General features: G+C 32.3%; 1 protein-coding gene across 4 annotated transcripts in view; it reads left to right on the top strand.

The window, feature by feature from the left end:
- The window catches only part of LOC149774593 (putative complexin-1), a 294,867-nt gene that overhangs the window by 11,886 nt on the left and 259,082 nt on the right, over positions 1-23,899 (top strand). For all 4 annotated transcript variants that reach the window (XM_089945117.1, XM_089945116.1, XM_089945114.1 and 1 more), the window contains exon 2: positions 2,340-2,415. The gene's annotated coding sequence lies outside the window, so the exon portion shown is untranslated. The remainder of the gene's footprint in view (positions 1-2,339; positions 2,416-23,899) is intronic.

The raw sequence follows: 23,899 nt of genomic DNA, 5'->3' as shown, positions 1-23,899 counted from the left end.
AAGTTTGAAAAATGATTGTATGGAGGATGGAACTGAGTTTAAAAAATCGCTGTACAGAGGATGTGAAATTGCTGTATGGAGGATGTGACCAAGTATGAAAAATGGCTGTACAGAGGATGTGACCAGGTTTTAAAAATTACTGTTCGGAGGATATGAAATCTCTGTACATAGGATGTGACTGAGTTTGAAAAATGGCTGAACTGAAGATCTGACCAATTTTGAAAAATGGTTGTACAGAGGATGTGACCGAGTTTGAGTGCCATGCTCCTACAGGATTAATGCACCAGTTTATTGTCATGGAGTATATTGATTCCTCAAGTATCAGTGTGCAGATGGGTAGTTTAGTAATGTCAAACAACTTTCGACAACACTAATTGTAGGTATAAATATTTCCAGTGACGCTAGCAGAATCAGGCATTGCTACCTATAGCAGGGCCTTTTGCAATAATGCTCATAAAATGCTTTACAGTACAGTGATTTGTGGTCTGTACTTATTGTTTTCTGATCCAAATGATATTATTTTCTCCCAAGTTGGGTTCAAAAAGTAAATTTGTTTTATTGCCTTTCACAGTCTCATTCTGATATCTTGTGACATTTTTTCATATTGGGTATCTGTTAGGTAATTTTGTTTTTTATTAATCAGTTGTCAATAAATGCGGGACCCATACTGTCCAAAAGTTTCTGAGCTTTAAATATTTTTTCACTACATTAAAAACAATGATGAAGTAATATCAGTGACAAAAGAATTATCTATCACTTCACATTCACCATTTGAAGACCACAGTATTGGTCATTTTCCATGAATTCACAACTATTTTTAAAATAATTAAATCACATAAAAATTATAGGATATGACAGAGAAGTAGAGCCATAATATTTCTCAAAGTCAGCACTGATGTCAGAAAGGGACAACCTTTAGAGCATATGGATTTTACAGCATGCTGTTTGCTCAATTGCTGAATTATTGTCTGAAGTCATTTTTAGATTACTCTCATTTACCTGTTGTGTCAAATGCATATTATCTGCATGTGTCTGGCAGGCTGCACATGCAGCTGCAGTTTATTTTATAGAATGTCTGTCCATAAGCATTAAATTTATTAACAGGTTTAAAGAAATAGAAAGGTTATAAGAAAATATTCAGAACTTTTCAGTTATCCCTCATTCCATCTTGATCTTATTACCTCCCTTAGGGCTATATTTCTGATTTTAGGTTTTCATAAATGTGATCTTCAGTAAACACAGTTATGGTCTAAATCCATATATATTACTGAGGTGAACATGTACCTGATTGGGCGAGCTTTTCAGCATTTAAGGAACTTAAGTTCTGATAAGATTTTGATCAAAATTGGTAAAAAGGATTCCATAATTAGGAAAGCCAATGAGTTTTATTATGAGCCATAAATGAAGTTATCTTGTATCTGATTGGCTTAACTTCTTACCACTTAAGACATTCTATTTCTGACTTCATTTTAATAAAAATATGGTAAACAGGTTACAGTAATATGATCAAAGAATTATTTGGTACAATTGTTTTCTTCAGAACTGAACATTATGCTGCCCTCCTCTCCCCCTTTATACCTCTTTCCACTATTCTCATCTGATGGCCACATTTATATCATGACTTTGTTGACTTAATATAGCATTTTTGTTGAAGTATTTGCATGCTTTATCAAACTATGGTTTAGAGTCATTGTTGCTGATGATTGCATACAACTTTGTCTTGTTGTGTGTTATTATGGTAGGAAAACTTGGACACTTTATCATTTCAGAGGGAAAGAGCATTTTCTTGTTTCCAATCAAGTATGCATCAGTGCCATTTTGAGCATAAAATCACATAGATGATTGAAAAATAATGGAGTTATTAAGGAAATATATGTGTGAAGAAGTGTTAAGAACACTAATGCAGTGTCTATTCTAAAACTGATAATTGGAGGGGGATTCCACAGTTCTGGAATAGAACCTGGTTGTAGTAATATTTGTATATGGTATATCTAACAGACACTGGATGGTAATGGATTGCATAATCATGCATTCTGCACATAAAAGCAAACCATATAAATGGGGTTGTGGTGTGGAATTGGAGAACAATTGAGTGAAAACCATTGAAATATAGAATCCCCTTTTTATCCATAACATGTCTTTTGAATTTTGATAGGAATCATTTGTCATTTGATAAAATGTTCTGTAGATTTAATCAAATTATTAATATTTACTGTCAAATTAACATCATAGAACATTTAAAAATGCAACTGTAATCATGGCTATATTAGTTTTTGCTTAATTACACAAGCATAATATAATGTTATGTTCATAACAAATTTATATGTATTTTGTTGCAGAACTGACCTGATGTTGAATAGAAGTGGAAGGGACCTGATGTTGAATCTACCTTATACATGTACCTGTTAACAAAAGGTAATTCATTATTGTTGTATTATTGTCAACATTTATATTATTACAACCCATCTGCATGAAAGAGTTCAATACATAATACATGTATCTACTTTTATCAGCATCATTGTGTTGCCTTTTAATGTTATATAATAGAATCACAAAATATCATTGCTCAACTAAGCAATATGTCAAGAGCTAACAACATGTAGTATGTCAACAGCTGACACCATATAATATCTACAGCTGAGAACATACAGAATATTATGACTAGTTAGGCTGTATGTCAACACTGAAAACATGCAAAATATTATGACTAGTTAGGCTGTATGTCAACACTGAAAACATGCAAAATATTATGACTAGTTAGGCTGTATGTCAACACTGAAAACATGCAAAATATTATGACTAGTTAGGCTGTATGTCAACACTGAAAACATGCAAAATATTATGACTAGTTAGGCTGTATGTCAACACTGAAATCATGCAAAATATTATGACTAGTTAGGCTGTATGTCAACACTGAAAACATGCAAAATATTATGACTAGTTAGGCTGTATGTCAACACTGAAAACATGCAAAATATTATGACTAGTTAGGCTGTATGTCAACACTGAAAACATGCAAAATATTATGACTAGTTATGCTGTATGTCAACACTGAAAACATGCAAAATATTATGACTAGTTATGCTGTATGTCAACACTGAAAACATGCAAAATATTATGACTAGTTAGGCTGTATGTCAACACTGAAAACATGCAAAATATTATGACTAGTTATGCTGTATGTCAACACTGAAAACATGAAAAATATTATGACTAGTTAGGCTGTATGTCAACACTGAAAACATGCAAAATATTATGACTAGTTAGGCTGTATGTCAACACTGAAAACATGCAAAATATTATGACTAGTTAGGCTGTATGTCAACACTGAAAACATGCAAAATATTATGACTAGTTATGCAGTATGTCAACATGGAAAACATGCAAAATATTATGACTAGTTAGGCTGTATGTCAACACTGAAAATATGCAAAATATTATGACTAGTTATGCAGTATGTCAACACTGACAACATACAAAATATTATGGCTAGTCAGGCAGTATGTCAACACTGACAAGATGCAAAATTTTATGACTAGTCAGGCAGTATGTCAACACTGACAACATACAAAATATTATGACTTGTCAGGCAGTATTGCAGACTTTGACTCATTAAATTAGGCAATGTCAGCAAGTGACAACATACAACTAATACACACAACTAACATACAGTTAACAGCTGCCATGCTTGGTGCACAGCATTAAGAGGTTAGTGTTAGGACTGGTTGGCGTGGTGTCAGGATAATGTGACTGGGTTGGCATACATGTCAACCATTACGCTTTTGGCATGATCATTACGCTTTTTTCCACCAAATTATGCATAACTGTATTTGGATTATGCATTTATGATATATCCCCCTCTCAAAAAATTAATAATTTGTTTTCTCATTTTTATTAACATTCCATTAATCCCACAGACTGTATTCTAGAAAAGACAGCTTCAATGTCACTATGACATAAAGAGTATGCTTGTCCGAAGACTTGCATGCACTGTCCTAACAGTATTATGTTCTATTTATAGCAGTTGCCCTACTTCAAGAAACATGCTGGTTTCTACTTTGAACTTTTGACCTTGGTTTCTATTTATAGCAGCTGTATGGCTTAGTATGGAGAGAACAGACTGGTTTTCTAACTTTTAATTTTTGATCACAGATTTGTTGTTCTAATTCAAACAGAACCAGTCTGTAGGTATTTGGCACTAAAAGTCAAGTCAGATTTATTTTAGTTGATGCATGTTAGAGCAAAACTATTTTTCAAATAATTTCACAGATGGATTAGGAAAAGATGAAAAACCAATTCAGAGATGAATGCATGATATACACAATACAGCGTTCCATTCTAGTGATCTTCATGCACCTTGTTTGGCTGCGTGGAAAGGATTTTAATATTGGTCAAGGTGGTAAAACAAGAAACCTTGAATTAGCTCATTTACTAACTCCAGCACTGAGGTAACTTCTTTTTATACAGCAGAACTAAATTGTGGACATGAATTTTATAAATGCAGATGTGTTATATACTGAGTTCTTAATAAAACACAGAGAACCTCTAGCAGTAGAAGACTACATTGGTCCTTTGTTCAGACAGATGTTTCCTGATTCCAAAATTGCAGAAAATATGCATGTGCAAGAACAAAATCATCTAATATTATCAGGTGTTTAGCAGAAGATACTTCATTTAAAATTGCAGAAGCCATGAAAATTGGGCTGTTTAGTACTGTAACAGACAGGAGTAGTGATTGTGACAAAAAGTTGTACCCAGTCTATGTAAGAGACTTTGACAACGTAAAGGGTAAAGTCAGAGTGCTCTTCTTTTATTACCAGAATCAACAGTAGATTCCACTGGAGAATTGTTTTATTTATTTGCTTGATAATACTTTGAATAAACTTAAGTTGGTATAATTGTATGGAGTTTTGAGCTGATAGTGCATCAGTGATGACTGGAATTCATAAAGGAGTTGCATTTTATATTTTGAAAAATGTCTCCATCATTGTACATATCAGGTTGTTTCTGTCATATGATGCACCATGTTACAGGAAAAGCTGCTGATAAATTAGAAAAACTCCTGAAGTATCAAGTTGGCACTCAACTCTACCTGACAATGTACTTCATACAGATAGAGTTGATTTTTTCATCTTATTTCCCAGCTAAAAGACCCAAAAAATTTAAGATATAACTTTCCTCTTCTTTGTCAGGTTATGAAAGGAATATTTGTTCTTTAAAATTCCAGTGGGATAAAAAAACATTTTGTACATATATGCTCATTGAATTTTTATCATGTTATATGTGGATTACTCTTTTTCTGCTCGAATTACTCTTTTTGTCCACTTGGATTAACCTTTTTCCTCGCCAGGGGTTGGCATGTATGGGTTGGAGATGATGCTATATGTCTGCTGCATGATGTCCCAGTGCTAGACATCACTACAAACTGTCACTCTGCATACATCATAGCCATATGACTGAAAAATTGTTTAAGCTACGGTAAAAATCCAAATCACACGCACACACAACTAAGCAATATGTTAACAATCAACAACTGACAAATGATATGTCAACAACTGAAAAAATACATGTCAACAGCTGAAAAAATAGAATGTCAACAGTGGACAACATACAAGGTATGAATAGTTAAAAGTATGCAATATGTCAAGCTGACAACAGGCAATAATGCTATTGTTATTATTATTATTATTTTTATTGTTATTGTTGTTGTTGTTAATATTAATGTTTAATAAATGCTTAGGCTCTTGGCCTGAAGTTACAGTTGTTTGGATAATAAAGACAATTTAGATGGAAAGTCACATCACCATTAAATTCAATATTCATTCTTTGTTATATGAAAACATTATTATTATTATTATTATTATTATTATTATTATTTGCTGTTCATGTTGTAACATTGTGACCCTATTGTTCATAAAATGTATTCTTTGGTGGATCAGTCATGTGCCATGAAGGCAGATAAAAAAATTCCAATATCTGTATGCAGATCTAAATGTAAATGGAGACAGAGTTATGTTACTAATGAAAGGAAAGAAATTCACAGTATTTGGATATAAAACATATGCTATTGAATGATCTTTCAATTGGTTATATTGCTTTTATAAATACATACACATAGGGATATCCACTGTGAATTAGAAATGTTGCTTGTATAAATACATATACCCAGAGATGTCCATTTTGAATCAGATGTGTTGTTTTTGTAAATACATGCACTCCGATATGACCAACCATTGTGAATAAAAAGTCAGAGATCCAATGCTAAAATTCTGTTGTCTAGACTAAATCACACACTATGGCAAGGATGTGCAATAGGTACAAATTGTTTTGGAATTGATTTCATGATATTTTCAGTGTTGAATATCATCCTTAAAAGAGGCAAATGGATGTAAAGATCTGTTGAAGCAATTACCTTGAGGCCATTCTGATAATCAAGTGGGTTTTGGTCCTAACGAGGCTGTTGAAGCAATTAAGTTGATGCCAGTCTGATAATCCAGTAGGTGTTGGTCCTAATGAGGCTGTTAAAGATGGTATTGATCAGACCTTGAATGTCTTCTCATGTCTTGATGTTTGTAAACAGTCCAAGGTCAAGCACTACAAATATTCTACTTCACACTTACAACAACAATAAGGAAGAACATATTGGAGTTAAATGGGTTTAAAACAATAAGACATTGTAGGATATGTGGTAAGGGACTACAATTACAGTAAGACCGGTAAGGGACTAGTGCTGAATATAATTACAGTAAAGACTGGTGAGGGACTAGTACTGAATATAATTACAGTCAAGACTGGTGAGAGACTAGTACTGAATATAATTGCTGTCAAGACTGGTGAGGGACTTGTACTGAATATAATTGCAGTCAAGACTGGTGAGGGACTTGTACTGAATATAATTGCAATCAAGACTGGTAAGGGACTAGTACTGAATATAATTATGGTCAAGGCTTCTAAGGGACTAGTTATCAGTATAATTACAGTCAAGACTTTTCCTAAGCAACTGACCTTTTAATATAACTTTACTGGGCATAGACCAGATGAGTGTATGAGATGGTCTTTTGTCTGTCTCATGTTGGATTAATGTGTGTTAGGTTTCAAGGCAGTCCTCTGGCACAAAATGGATGAATGGATAGTTGGAATGCTGCCTTTATGAAGAACATAAAAAAAACATTTAAAAAAAGTTAAGATATTTAGTTAAATGATTATGATAATTAATTTTTTTTTGCATTATATTTATAAAATAAACCTGCTCTGCAGTTAATCTGTTCTTAAATGTTATTCACTATTCTTAAAGTTCTTTAGAGCACTTTATGGCTTACTGATACTTCTTGCACTGAACTGTTAGCCTTATAAAGGCTTTCATACTGTTCACAACATATTATTCTAATCTTTTTTCAGTCATTTTTTTTGTATTCAACTTTGACAAAAATTTCAAAAAGTAACAATATATACATCATTATCGACTTTTTATCATCCTATGGGGGAGGTTGGTGGTGGTGTTATATGTTGCACTATCAGTTTTAGTTAGTAAAATAGTGTTATTGGTAAGAGGTGATGGTATTGGTGGTGGTACATGTAGTACTGCCAGTGGTAGTGGTGGTAGTAGTAGCATAGAAGCTTTTCTAAACTACCTAACATTATCTTGCATGTGTTATTGCTGAGAGGTGGAGGTTGAAGAAAGGGAAGCTAAGCAGTATTTTAATATAATGATTTTAAGTAAAAAAATAAAATTGCTATTATAATTAATATTCTTTTAAAACAAAATGTCTTTTTGTATTGTTGCCCAGTGGATAAAGGAGTAAAAGTTCCATTTATTGAACTTAAAACAATTTTTTTCTTTTATGTCCAAAATATCTATAATATTACAACAGCAGCAACATCAGTTACAACAACACCATCAATAACCTTGACTGCTTCTACTACTTCTATTAGGCCCGGCTAATGTGGTTATGTGAGAAAGCCTGCCAGTAGCTTCTCATGGGTCGGTGATTCTTCCCGGGGTTCTTCCTCCACCAATTATACTGGCTGCCATTTATAGCCTATCTTGTGCTGAAAAATGGCGTTAAACACTACAACAACAACTCCTATTACTGTATCACCTAACAGCTGTAATTACTATAACTCCTGCTAAGATGATTGCCACTGTTATTACTAACATCGTAATGTCCTTCACTTTCCTTTGAAACGGCACTGGTACACTATATAAAGCTACCACCTTCATGTGTGATGGTTGGCTGTAAAACATTTTCCTCACAGGAAGAGAAAAAAACTTGAATTAAAAAGTATGAAAAAATAAAATTTCGGACCTAATAAACTACATTATATTTCACTTAAAAACATAAACTTCCTCTTCTTGAAAAGAAAGTGAATGAAATTTAATGGCATTGAATTATGATTTCTCAATAATTAAACATTTAGAGTTAATAGCAACACAGCCCTTTTTTAGTACAATTTCTACATATGTTCTGTCTTTGTCTGAAGTACAGTTTTTGTTTTCTTTTCCTCTTCCCTCCTATTCTGCTTCTGAACAGACACTCCTAAAATTCATGAAATTTAAGTGTTCTTTTATTTCTTACTTTCTTCTTATTTTATATGTATGCTATTCAAAGTAAAAAAAATTCTGTTGGCAAATTTTCTGGGAAGATGGCAGTTACAGCATAGACTTTTCATGGCTAAAATATATAAGCTCACCAGACTACATAAACTACGTATCTTGGAAGATAAATTTAAAGGTAACTACTGCTTATAGAAGAATTTGCCAAATAATAATTGCAGGGAAGCAGACAAGTGAACAGCTGCTTATGTCATACAGAAATAGATGTTGACCTAATTCTCGACTGAGAAACTTTTTAAACTGTTTGGCAAGTTTTTGATATTTTTTTAATTTTTTTATTTTTGGCTTGGTTTTAATGACACTTTACTGGCAATATCATGCAGAGGAAATGATAGTAAAGTGTCTTTCCCAAGGACACACTGCAGCAGTCAACCCAGGCTGGCCATGGCAGGTATTGAACCCATGGCCTATGAATTTTGAATCAGATGCTGTACCATTTGAGTTAATACCCTGAAATTCATTTCAGCAAAATTCATATCTGAGCAAAATCTCATATTTGAGGATGAGTTTGAGGATGGTTTCAAGTATAAGGCATGAAAGAGGGTGAAGATACATTGTATATATAGTGAATATAGTTGACAACATTTCTCCCAGGTTTAAATGAAAGGTGTGTGTGTGTGTGTGTGTGTGTGTGTGTGTGTGTGTGTTAAAAACTGGAGTAACAAGACAGCTAAACATACCACTGTGGATTAGGCAGTTTAGGATATTGATCTGCCAGCTTTCACTATCTAAATAAATTGCTAAGCAAATAAATTATATTAGTGGCTGCCCAGTTTCAACTCCACATGCTGAGCTATGTATAAGGGTTTTGGCCATCACTTACATTGCTGCTGCTGCTGCTGAAGATGATCATGATGATGACACTACTGTAATAGGATTTCATCAGCTGGGAATTTTCAGCCGATGATTGAATGATGTTAACTCAAACATTTAGCAAGCTCCTGTGAAATTAACTTAACACAATGCTGTCACAGACACACGTTCTGACCCTGAAGACAAAAGTTTATACATGTTGCACATGCTGTATAAAGCGTTCTTCCAATATTCTGTAATTTAAATTTAACTACATTTAAACTTAACTGATATGTGTTAATTAGCATATCTCTGACATTATTTAATACATTTTAATTTTAATCCAAAATTATTTTTTGACAATTTATGAGGAAGGGTTTGTGGATCAAGCTTGCATCAATGGTTTGCTCCATTGTAGACAGCAAGTAAAAGTTTGCTTTATAGATTTTTTTTTACTGCTTATAGGAAATACTCTGAGGTTAAATCGCACACAGAACTTATTCATACTTTTATAAAAATCAATTTTAATGGAATTTTTGCAATTTATACAGATAGGTTTGATGTTAAAGTTTGTGCTTAAAGCTTTGCTCTGTTTAGGCAACTGGATAATAATATTGACTTAATTTAGAGATGGTAGCTAAAGCTAAATTAATGAAAGGAACTAATCAATCTTGGAGCTCATATAAAGGAATTATATATGTATTTAAATGTGTCTGCTGCATTTTAAAGCATTTGTCCAGCTTAAATAGCACTTGCCTGATGTAAATAGTATTTGTACATTTTGCTTGACTTAAATAGCAGCTGCCTGAGATATAGCATTTACCTATTTGCCAGACATAAATAGCATTTGCCTCACTTAAACAGCATTTGCCTGTCTTAAATAGCATGTGCCCATTTGTTTAATGCAGTGTTTCAAGCCTCTTACTTCCATAAGGATTGGTGTGCAGCAATAATTATAGCATTACATAAAAAGTGTCAAAGATGGCCCTAATAATTATGGAGGGATTAGTTTGCTATCCATATTAAGCAAGGTCTTCATATCAATCCCGAATAAGAGGATTGCAGAATGGTCTGAAAAAAATTAATTGGTGACAAACAAGTGCGTTTTAGAAAAAATACAATGTTATCGATAATTATTTTTTTTTTGACACACTCGTATGGAAAAACATCTTAATAAATGCAATGGCAGATTCCATCGTACATTCGTAGATTTTGAAATGGCTTTTGATAGAATAAATAGATATGCTTTATGGCATAAATTTAATAGTCTGAAAATAATGGTAAATATTATTCACACAATTTATATTGATCTAAAGGCTTGTCTTGACCAAAGGACAGACAGACAGACAGATGGCTTTGATCATACTTTTTGTGTACATCAAAGCTGCATTCTGTTCACCATTACTTTTTTTCTTTATTTTTATATGACTTTCAAAGTGTATTGTCCAATGATAGCTATGGTGTAGACGTTAATGACATATCAAAACTATTTTGCTGTTTGCTGATGATTTAGTCATATTGTTGAAACACCAGTTGAGATGCAGCATTTAGTTAATCAGCTTAAATCTTATTGTAATGAATGGGGATTTAAGGTTAATTTGGACAAAACAATATATACAGAAGCAAAACTACTGGTATTTTATGAATCACAAATTAAAAGTGATTTCATGTTACTAATATCTAGGGCTGGTATTCTCATGTGGTGTGTTTTCCCAAAGGTCCGATTAGATCATATACTCAGTCAAAAGCAAGTTGTTAAATCTGGTAAATCATCAGTAGATATAATGTTTAAAAAATTGTGTACTAAGATGCTTTCTGTTAAGTTTTGTGGAGATGAAAGTGTAGCTTTATTACAGTAAAACCTGCCTTGAAAGACCACTGTTATGTGAGACCACCTGTCATGAGAGACCTTATTCTCAATGCACAGATTTATTGATTATATAGTGTTATAACCTGTTATGAGAGACCACCTGTCTTGAGAGACCATAATTGTTTGGCAGATGGGGTGGTCTTTCAAGACAGGTTCTACTGTAATGTGTTTGATATGGAGAGAGCACATGCAAACTATTGTAAATATACATTGAAACTTATTTAATCTACTACAGACATTTCTGCTGTGGGTGAAATTTGGAGAATCAGTCTTAAATCATCATTCAGTATGAAGCAAATAAAATAATTTTTGAAATACTCACAATGTCCAACAGTAGACTTCAAAGAATTTGGTTTAATATGCAACTACAGTGGTCACATCTGGTTGTAATATATGGGTTTATGAGATCAATAAAATGAATTAATACTTATGAAATTGTTCAAGTAAAGATGTATTGATGTTGACATACAAACCTGGATTGTAAAATGAAAGAATTGGATCGATTAAGAGTCTACAAATTAATTAAGTTTGACTTTAGCTAGATATTATAGAAAATCCTTTGTATCTTATCTTGCAAGTTTAGAGCCAGTTATATGAATGTTAGGGTCACTCATTCTGATTGCACTCCATACCACAAAAATATGTCTGTTTTGTAAAATTTATATTGAAATGGAATATTACTTTGCTTGTGCAGAGCTTATGAACTGCTTTGTAAGCTGTATTTACATAAATATCTTTTTATAAATCCTTCACAGTATAAATTTTTGTCAGCACTGCAAAAGAAGAAACAAACATATATTGAATTCAATATATAAATTTGTAATATATTTACATAAGCATAGAAACCTAATCCATGACTGATGGAATGCAAAAAAATGACGAATAATAAGAACATAGCTCATTTTATGGTTTATGTATTTCATTTTTTCGTTCTCTTTATCCCCTTCACATGCTTGCTAAAATTTGTGTATCTGCCCTTCAAAGTAGAAGTAAATGTAAATCATATTCAATGATCTTGCTCACAGAAATGAAACACCAATAATCTTGGGGCTCCGAGTGGTCATGACCAGACTTTGAATATGGTAATCAGATCATTTTATCACCATTTCTCATAAGTGGATAGTCATAGCTACATGAGGTTTTCACAGAAAGACTTCCTTTCATTCATGTCAGTTGGAACAGAAGAAAAATGATGCCAATCTATCATACAAATCTGGCTACTATGGTGGCTGTCTTGAAAATCTTGTAATTGCTAGTCAGATTCTTCATCATGATATCAGCTTGAAAATCATGTGATAACTAATTATAATTCATTAAAATCGTGGTTTTTTCTTGAATAGTTTTCACTGTATATAGCTTTTCCTAAATGAAAATGATACCGAAGTTATCATCCAAAATTTGACAAATCTTGTAAAGCTAATTCTCCAGAACAGAAATGCTACCGACATTTGTTTTAAAAACTTCTTTCTTGCACTATATAAAGGAAACTAATCATAATTCCACATTACTGTAAGCATAGTCTTTTGATCTTTATTAAATATGTATTTTGTTGAGATTAATGTATAAAATTATTTTACTGGGAAATCATTCTTTAACAAGGTTTAAACAAATAATGCACTCAGTGAATACATTTTAAGCAAGTAATTTATGTAGAAAGCAAGATTTTTCAGTTTAATCTGTTATATTTACAAACATTTTCCTGAGGAAGGTTTATTCTTATAAATATCTATTTTTTAAATGTCTAAAATTTGGCATAATGCCTGGAGAAATCAATTTAGCATGTAATACAGAACTAGATTTCCATATATCTTACAATTCTGCACCCCCAGTGGGTTGAAAAAAATTCACTTGAATCTCGCACCATGCCATTGATTTTATTAGAACTCTTCTGAAGCCCGAAGATGTGCTCAGTGTGTGGTAGCCATGCACAGACAGATCAATTATCTCCATTGAAGGATCAGGAAACTGAAGGATTTGTGTTTGGATTGATCATAGAATCAGTTATAGGCAACAAACCAACATGCAGTTTTCTCTGTGACACATTTTACACAATCATTAAAAATAAATAAAATCATTTCATTTTTATTTGACCTGTGTATAGTCAGAAGTGTGTATTACATTTCTAGAGGTGACATATTCTCACCTGTGAATGGTCAGACATGTCTCTCACTTATCCAGAAACAGCTCTGGTGCCCTAGTGGTTAGAGCGTCCACCTCAGATGCAGAAGGTTGTGGGTTCGATCCCCAGCCGAGTCGTACCAAAGACTTGCAACAAAATGGTACTAACAGCTGCCTCACTTGGCGCTCAGCATTAAGAGGTTAGTGTTAGGACTGGTCGGCCTGGTGTCAGGATAATGTGACTGGGTGGGATATCATGCTACATGTCTGTGGCATGATACCCCAGTGCTAGACATCACTTTAAACTGTCACACTGCAGACATTGTAGCGATATGACTGAAAAATTGTTAATGCTACATTAAAAATCCAAATCACACACACACACACACACACTTATCTGCTGAGTTTATAAACACTGGAAATTACATTTGTGATTCAATTTTCATCAAACTTTACATATATGTATGCTATGTATGCTTGAATCATCGAACTCTCAGATTGTGTCAGCAATGATATATATATATATATATATATATACATACACAGGTTACAGAATTTTTAATTCATACTCAGTGGAGGTTCAAAAACCCAGGTTCACAGGTAAATGGCACCCATCACCTTGTCTGCACACACCAGCCCATATTCCATTACGACTAAGCAGTTATCACCAAAAGACGATGCTACTTAATCGGTGTTATATGAACTCATGTGTAGCAGACACACTCGCATGATGACCTAATAATTAATTCTCATATTTCTTTCATAGGAATCTGGAATGACTATGTTGATACATAAGAATTAATTTCTAGGTCTTAATTACTAGGTCATCATTCGCGTGTGTCTGCTACACATAGTGCATATAACACCAATTAAGGAGCATCATTTTTTGGTGATGTGTGCTCTGCAGTGATAAAATATTGGCTGGTGTGTGCAGGCAAGGCGATGGGTGCCATTTACCTATGGACCTGGGTTCAAATCTCTGTAGAGTACAAATTAAAAGTTCCCAAACCTGTATGATAAGTATTCTCCTATAGAATCTGTTCTGTCTGGTGTATATTTATAATTCTCTCTCTCTCTCCCTCTTTTTCTCTCTCACACCCTCTCTCTCACGCTGTCTCTCTCTCATGCTTTTTCTCTTTCTCTCTCTCTCTCTCTCTCTCTCTCTCTCTCGCTATATATATATATATGTAGCATTTATGCTGTATCAATGATATACCATGAGATGTATACATTTTTCATTAAAAAGAAACGAAACTTGCTGAGCTTCCATTTAATGAATTTATTTTACAATGAGTGGTATATCATTGATGCAGCGTACATTATACAGTACATATATTTTATTTATGTCACATACAAATACACATATTTGCACTTTTAATGCATTTACGATATGCGCCAGGTAACTGTGCATTGACTGAGTGAATGAACTTCTCACATCTCTGCAAGTGTGCCTGCTACAAAATGTAGTTCTATGATTTTTCTTGTTTACAATCAAATATGCAAATTGAAAAATTGATTGTTTTCTTCTTTAGTTTTATTCAGATTAATTAAATCAATATAAGACACACTCATGATTTAAACATGAAATATGTTTTTTATGAAGAAAGTAATGCACTACAAACACGGTTAGCCTCTTGTACACTGAACCTGAACTGTCAGGCATTCACATACATGTACTTGCATATGGAAATTAGCGCGGTATAAAAACTAAGTGAAATGATGAACCAACAAGAGGTAATTTAAATATTTTTATATATTGACAGTTCATCCAAGACATTATTCTGCTTTAATTAACATTACTAAAGTTTATAATATTCCCTCTTTCTCTATATCTCTCTCTTTCTCTCTAGCTCTCTCTCTCTCTCTCTTTTTCTCTCTCTCTCTCTGGCATCACCTGGGTTGGTGTCACCTAGTGTTGTAACTCATGGTGTCACCCCCATGGACCTCCTTCCTGCACAAAATTCAAATATTTTATAGACAGTCATTTTGGTGTTACCCTCTGATTGTGTCACCCAGTGTGGTCCACATCCTCCTATTGATGCCACTGCTCTCTCTCTCTCTCCCTTCCCTTTGGATGGTTTGACTAATCCTTACCATCATTCGTAGGTACAGAGACATTGTCATATGACCCAAGCAAAATTCCAAAACGCTTGTATTTTCATGAATTTTCACCTGTATCTAGCTCCAGAGAAAGAGAGAGGGTGGTGGTGGAGAGGGGCAACCATTTGGACAGTTTTATATTTTATAATTAATAATCGAGTTTAAGAACATTATAATAGGTTTAAAAAACAAAGACAACAAAGCATTGAATATGTTACAGTATGTGTGCCTCATAACCGACAAATTTTACATATAGGCCTAGTGTCGACTGGCTGTTGGAACTATGTATCATTGATATTATAAACACTGTAGAGAGATCCCAAAGAAAGTGCAAACATACCTTTATGACAAAGCAGATTACTGTAGGTTACTTGATACAAGTTCAGTTTTAATGTTTTCATCCAGCACCATATGTTTTTCTCTCTCACTCAAGATTTTTGCTTCTTTTGTCCCATACACACAAGAGGGTAGAGGAGAATGGAAAAAAAGAAAGGATTCTGATGAAATTGTGAACCGTTTTAATTTCATTTAGAAAACAGGCACTATTAATACTTTTTATCATTATTTTCATATGTCGTTTATGATTAATGAATGAGTAGAAATTCATCATTCATCTATATGCCTGAAGTTGAAAGAATGGTTATATGTTCGTATTATTGTGCCATTGATGGATTGCAAATTTGATATAGTATTGGTATATCAGTTTGCTTTATACCAACACTTTAAATGTCATGTTATTTTTAATGTATGTGGTATAAATAAATAAATAAATAAATAAATAAATATATATATATATATATATATATATATATATATATATATATATATATATATATATATATATATATATATATATATATATATATATATATATATATATATGAAGGGATTTTGTATTGTGATTAGCTGAGCTGAATACCACTCTGGTAGTTATATTTCTTATCCATAGTTGATCAGGATTGAAATATGGGTTTCTATCTTCAAGGTTTTGGGCATTTTTTAAAATATGCAGGATCAATGCATATTAATGAGATGATCTTGCATCTGATTGGCCAAGAATGTTTATAGTCTTGAATCCATATTTTTTGATCTTTTGGTTTAATATCATCAAGACCATGGATGACTTCATTAATGAGCAAGAGACTGTGCATCTTAATTATGTTTTCGTCTGCTGAATTTTAAAAAAATAAGAACATAGTAAATTATGTAAAAATCAACCTGATATCAAGTTTGCAAGATAGATTACATAGTATTTCTTACAGTACTACATGTACATGAGCTTGCATGATGAAATGGTTAGATGTTACATTATTGAAGCCAGGTGAGCAAATTGCCTGGGCCCACTTGGTTTTTTAAAATTTTATCTTATATTGGCAGTTGATTCTATATTTGTTCCTATTTGTAGTTAATACAATCTGAGTACTTCTATTAGATAGAATTAATTATGATGTCTAGGTTCTGCTGTGAACATTTTAAGTCATATGGTTATATAACATGGTGTAATGACCAACATAGTTACATAAACCTTGAGTTCATCTAATATAGTTTTCATCCATTCAGGTTTCAGGTATATTTCCTTCTTGGAATAAGAAATAGTAATAGCATTTACCTATTTATTAAAGTTTACTGATGTAAGAACATTTGCCCATTTATTTAACTTTACTGGTGTAAGAAAATTTTCCCATTTATTAACTTTACTGATGTAAGAACATTTGCCCGTTTATTAAACTTTACTGATGTAAGAACATTTGCCTATTTATTAAATTTTTATTGATGTAAGAACATTTTCCCATTGATTAAATTTTACTGATGTAAGAACAGTGGCCCCATTTATTAAATTTTTCTGATGTAAGAACATTTGCCCATTTATTAAATTTTGCTGATGTAAGAACATTTGCCCATTTATTAAATTTTACTGATGTGAGAACATTTTCCCATTTATTAAATTTTACTGATGTAAGAACAGTGGCCCCATTTATTAAACTTTACTGATGTAAGAACATTTTCCCATTTATTAAATTTTATTGATGTAAGAACATTTGCCCAATTATTAAATTTTACTGAAGTAAGAACATTTGCCTATTTATTAAACTTTACTGATGTGAGAACATTTTCCCATTTATTAAATTTTACTGATGTAAGAACATTTTCCCATTTATTAAATTTTATTGATGTAAGAACATTTGCCCAATTATTAAATTTTACTGAAGTAAGAACATTTGCCTATTTATTAAACTTTACTGATGTGAGAACATTTTCCCATTTATTAAATTTTGCTGATGTAAGAACATTTGCCCATTTATTAAACTTTGCTGATGTAAGAAAATTTTCCCATTTATTAAATTTTACTGATGTAAGAACATTTTCCCATTTATTAAATTTTACTGATATAAGAACATTTGCCCATTTATTAAATTTCTATTGATGTAAGAACATTTGCCTATTTATTAAATTTTTCTGATGTAAGAACATTTTCCCATTTATTAAATTTTACTGATGTAAGAACATTTGCCCAATTATTAAATTTTACTGAAGTAAGAAAATTTTCCCATTTATTAAATTTTACTGATGTAAGAACATTTCCCCATTTATTAAATTTTACTGATATAAGAACATTTGCCCATTTATTAAATTTCTATTGATGTAAGAACATTTGCCTATTTATTAAATTTTACTGATGCAAGAACATTTGCCCATTTATTAAACTTTACTGATGTAAGAACATTTGCCTATTTATTAAACTTTACTGATGTAAGAACATTTTCCCATTTATTAAATTTTTATTGATGCAAGAACAGTTGCCTATTTATTAAATTTTTATGATGTAAGAACATTTGCCCATTTATTAAACTTTACTGATGTGAGAACATTTTCCCATTTATTAAATTTTACTGATGTAAGAACAGTGGCCCCATTTATTAAACTTTACTGATGTAAGAACATTTGCCTATTTATTAAATTTTTATTGATGTAAGAACATTTGCCTATTTATTAAATTTTTCTGATGTAAGAACATTTTCCCATTTATTAAATTTTACTGATGTAAGAACATTTGCCCAATTATTAAATTTCTATTGATGTAAGAACATTTGCCTATTTATTAAATTTTTCTGATGTAAGAACATTTTCCCATTTATTAAATTTTACTGATGTAAGAACATTTGCCCAATTATTAAATTTTACTGAAGTAAGAAAATTTTCCCATTTATTAAATTTTACTGATGTAAGAACATTTCCCCATTTATTAAATTTTACTGATATAAGAACATTTGCCCATTTATTAAATTTCTATTGATGTAAGAACATTTGCCTATTTATTAAATTTTTCTGATGTAAGAACATTTTCCCATTTATTAAATTTTACTGATGTAAGAACATTTGCCCATTTATTAAACTTTACTGATGTAAGAACATTTGCCTATTTATTAAACTTTACTGATGTAAGAACATTTTCCCATTTATTAAATTTTTATTGATGCAAGAACAGTTGCCTATTTATTAAATTTTTCTGATGTAAGAACATTTTCCCATTTATTAAATTTTGCTGATGTAAGAACATTTTCCCATTTATTAAACTTTACTGATGTAAGAACATTTGCCTATTTATTAAATTTTACTGATGTAAGAACAGTGGCCCCATTTATTAAACTTTACTGATGTAAGAACATTTGCCCATTTATTAAAGTTTACTGATGTAAGAACATTTGCCCATTTATTAAATTTTTATTGATGCAAGAACAGTTGCCTATTTATTAAAGTTTACTGATGTAAGAACATTTTCCCATTTATTTAATTTTACTAATATAAGAACATTTGCCCATTTATTAAATTTTACTGATGTAAGAAAATTTTCCCATTTATTAAATTTTACTGATGTAAGAACATTTTCCCATTTGTTAAATTTTACTGATGTAAGAACATTTTCCCATTTGTTAAATTTTACTGATGTAAAAACATTTGTCCATTTATTTAATTTTACTGATGAGAGATGTGAAGCAAGGTTACAGGTTTGATTGTCCCATATTTACTTGCTTATAATTCCAACTGCACACTACATGAAAACCCAGACCTGCCATTGCATAATATGCTGGCAGATCTGGGTCTCTGCAGTTTCTTAGGAGTAATCAGTAGTACAAACAACATACACTCTGATCTGCAAGTACATCATGTGATGGCAGATAAGGGTTTTTGTTTCTTGCAGTTGGAATTTACTTAAAAGTGGGTGCATAATGTAATTAACACCAAGCATAAATTCTTAAATCTTGATTAAAGCCTTAGTTAGGTATTAATCATTGTTTATGGATACCGGATGAAGAGCATAAAAACCTTCACAGACAATTACCAAAATCAATATTTGCTGAGAGTTTCAGCATGTCTTTGGCAGATTTCTTTGATTAAATTTACTAAGTCCTCAATTTTATTCTGCAAGGGAAACATCTCTTATCAAGAATTTAATCCCAGTCATTTGCAACTTGAAAAGGTATTAACTTGTCAGAATAAAACTGCAGTGAATGGTAAAGACAGTATTGAATTTGACCGTCTTGTGATATGCATGTTTGTATACTTGTGTACCTGACAGTAGGATTGAATTATGCATATCAGATTGTGCATAATACTGACAATAATATAAATACAAAAGTATTATGAAAATTAAAAATGCATATTACAATACAAATATTAATTATTTTATGTTATTTATTTATTAACTATATTATTAAAAATAAAATATAACATATTTTATTATTTTAATTTTTTGTTTTCAAATTAGAACAATATTGGAGTTCTTGTTAAAGAATTGTACAAGGGGATACATTTTAAATTTCATTCTTTAAAATACGATAGTTTAAAGTAATATATATTGCATTTACTAATTAGTCACTGGCAGAGACATTAAAAATTTTTTGAATTATAAAGATAATGTAAAATCTTCATTTTTTAATAATTCAATATATTATATTAAATAAAACTACAGTATAGATATTTAAAGAGAAATAATTAAAACTGTTTATCTCTATTTCTTCATAAATTTTTGATGTTATAGTTTTCAACAGAGATATTTGTACCTTAATGTTCCATTTTGTATAATTGTATGTTATCTTAATGTCATTTATCCACACTATATATGACCACTCTGGTGGCCTAATGGTTAGAGTGTCTGCCTTGGAAGTGGGAGGTTCTGGGTTCGATCCCCAGTCGAGTCATACCAAAGACTTACACAAATGGTGCTAACAGCTGCCTTGCTAGGCGCTCAGCATTAAGAGGTTAGTGTTAGGACTGGTCGGCCTGGTGTCAGGATAATGTGACTGGGTGGGACATCATGCTACATGTCTGCGGCATGATGCCTCAGTGTTAGACATCACTATAAACTGCCACACTGCAGACGTCATAGCAGTATGACTGAAAAATTGTTAAAGCTACATTCAAAATCCTAATCACACACACACCCACACTATATATGCATTTTTCATGCCAGTTATTTATTTAAGACTGTAACAAGAATATATCCAAAAAAATTAAGTAAAGACATCATATTGTTTATGTCATATTGTTTATTGCATTGATCCCTTAGAAGCTGAATGTATTTAATCACATAAAAAATAATTTTGAATTCGGTCTGAGGATGCAAAACTGGTTGCAGTTTTTATGTGTTGGTGTTGTTTAGTTTGTAATATTTAATATACATATAGAAAAAGGAAGAAGTTCATTTGAAATACCTTAGTGACCTGGTAGTTAAAAAAATGGCAGGGGTTTTGCACAATTCATTAACAAGAATCCTAGTTAAACACTTTAAAACTCTAGAATACAGATAAATTATAGCATGAGTGATAAGAATCTGCATAATGGGTAAGATGCTAGAAAGATTGACGAATGATATTTTGACATAAAATTTTCAACACCTTGAATGGATTGAGAAGTGTCCTGTACATAGTGTATTGCAGTTTTTAAAATAGGAGATGGGAATTAGAACTGTATACTTCATTCAGCATCAAAATTTATATGCAGTTTTTGTGTTCATCTTGTTTTAAATTTGAATGTTATCATTAATTTGTTCTATCAACTTGTAATGCAGGAGAAAACAAAATGTTCTGATATTACTGTTGTAGTTTGAAGTAATTTGTTTTGTTGGGCCAACATTAGTGGGATGCATGACACAGTAGCCATGTTTATGACAGTGGCAGAGTTGGCATCAATGGTAAAGGTTTTGTCTGATGTTTCTCTTTGGCATAAAATTTTTAAACCATGTGTTAGGCATTCATTATGCTTGGCATGAAAAATAAGCAAAGACAATTTATATTTTGACATGCTGCTTGCCTTTTTACCTTTAGGTCCAGGTTCCAGTCATAGAAAATTTGGCACTGAGATGTTGGATTCAAGTTTTGACATTTTTCAGATATTTTCTAACTTCATTATCAATTTAATTTTTTTTAAAAATACTTTGGATGAGTTATTATAAAGCCAAGACAATTCTTTCTGCATCATGGTAACTCAACATTTTGACCTTGCAATTAAGGTCACACATGTTATAGAAATGTTTTCATCATCTGCTTGTCATGCAGGTTCTGGCCTTGTTTATATTTGTAGAAACTAAAGCTTGTTTGTTTCTCAAAAACCCTCAGTTTTTGAACCAGTCTTAAATATGGGTGTGGGAAAGTGAAACAAAGCATGTTAAATGCTTACGTGGACTTAAGAAATGCCTTTTTTGTGTCTTTCCTGTATCATGTAGAAGTATATACTGACGATAGTGGAGATGTAATCAGATGCTTGTCTGTGAAAAATAAACACTGCCGTAGGGATGCTGGTATCTTGAAATAAAAATGAGGACTATGATTTCACTACTTCTCCAAGTTTTATGCAGGAAGTAATAATGTTGTGTACTTTTCTGACAGTTATGATGATAATTATGCTTTTACATTATGTGCTGGTTTTGGTGGAATGTTACCTAATCATATTGTTGGCCCCGAGTGGCCGAGTGGTCTAAAGCGCTCACTGTTCCAGATCACTGCCATCTCACCTCTGTCTGCGTGGGTTCGAGTCCAAGGTTTGGCTAGCATGGGTACGTGGGAAAGCCTGCCAGTAGCTTCTCGTGGGTTGGTGGTTCTTCCCAGGGTTTTCCAGGGTTCTTCCTCCACCAGTTATACTGGCCGCCATGTATAGCCTATCTAGTGCTGAAAAATGGCATTAAATCCTAGAACAACAACAACAACCTAATCATATTTAAATACAGGTATGTTGAAATTCTTTTCGTTTTCACAGCTTTTGTCCTTTTGTTACTCATGTTTTTGCCAAAGGTGTGGAACATAGTATCTGTGATTCCACCCATCATTCTATCAGACTTTTGTTACAGCTCAATAAATTTAAAGCCCTTGGAGATTAAGGGTGAAACTCAGCATGCTTGTATACGTGATCATTAGAAGTTGTCTTTTATGTTACAAGTTTTTCATCAGATTTTCCAGTGTGCTCTATAATGTTAGTAGTGTTTGAGATTAAGTGATGAAATTTGGTACACATGCACATCGTCAAGAGACAAATATTATCTACCACATTCGAGATTGCATCTTAAGATCAAGGTCATGAACAAGTATGTTAAGTTTTCCATCACACTTTCAATTCTGGTCTGTATTTGAGACTTGTTTGAGATTAAGTAATGAAACTTGATATGCTTATTATAGCATCATTAGAAGGCATGTTATCCACTACTTTGGTAGTGCCATCTCCAAGGTCAGGGTCATAATTTTTAAGTTTTTCATTTCACTTTAGCGCCTAATGGGGCCATACATACATGTACACAGATGGATCAATAGATGGAGAGGATGTTTGAACTGCTATTCCAAACACCCCCATGGCACCATCATGAGCCAGTTACCAGATAAAGCCTCCATGTTTACAGCAAAATTAGTCACATAAACTCTTTGAACTACATTTAAGCCTCTCAAAAAAAAATTTCATCAGCTTTTCAGATTCTCTTTCCACACTGAAAGCCTTGAACACCTTAAGTTTGACAACCCATTAATATCTAAAATCTGATAGAAAGATATTTTGCTCATACAATCGGGTCAAAAATATTTTATATTATTGGCTGCCTTAAGTCACATTAGTAATAAGAGTAATCAAAGAGCATATAAAGCAGCCAAAGCTGCCCTGCAGTCATCCATTTCTAAATGGGAGATTCCACATACTTATTTCAAATATATAGATTAGCATGTTCTATATCCCATCATTGGATAGTAGCACCCCTCATACAGAACACACATACTGAACCCTTGCATGCCTTCAGAAAGGCAAATCTCAACTAGAGTGCACATCCTGTCTACCAATGTCTGCTGACAGTGGAACACATCGTTGTAGAGTGTATCAACTTCCACAGTGTGAAGCAGGATGTTCTACCCAGTGAGACAGGAGGCATT

This window comes from Sinohyriopsis cumingii, unplaced genomic scaffold, assembly GCF_028554795.1.
Source record: "Sinohyriopsis cumingii isolate HCF-2022 unplaced genomic scaffold, ASM2855479v2 utg000198l, whole genome shotgun sequence".
Lineage (NCBI taxonomy): Eukaryota > Metazoa > Mollusca > Bivalvia > Unionida > Unionidae > Sinohyriopsis > Sinohyriopsis cumingii.
This window is presented reverse-complemented; position numbering and strand designations above follow the sequence as displayed.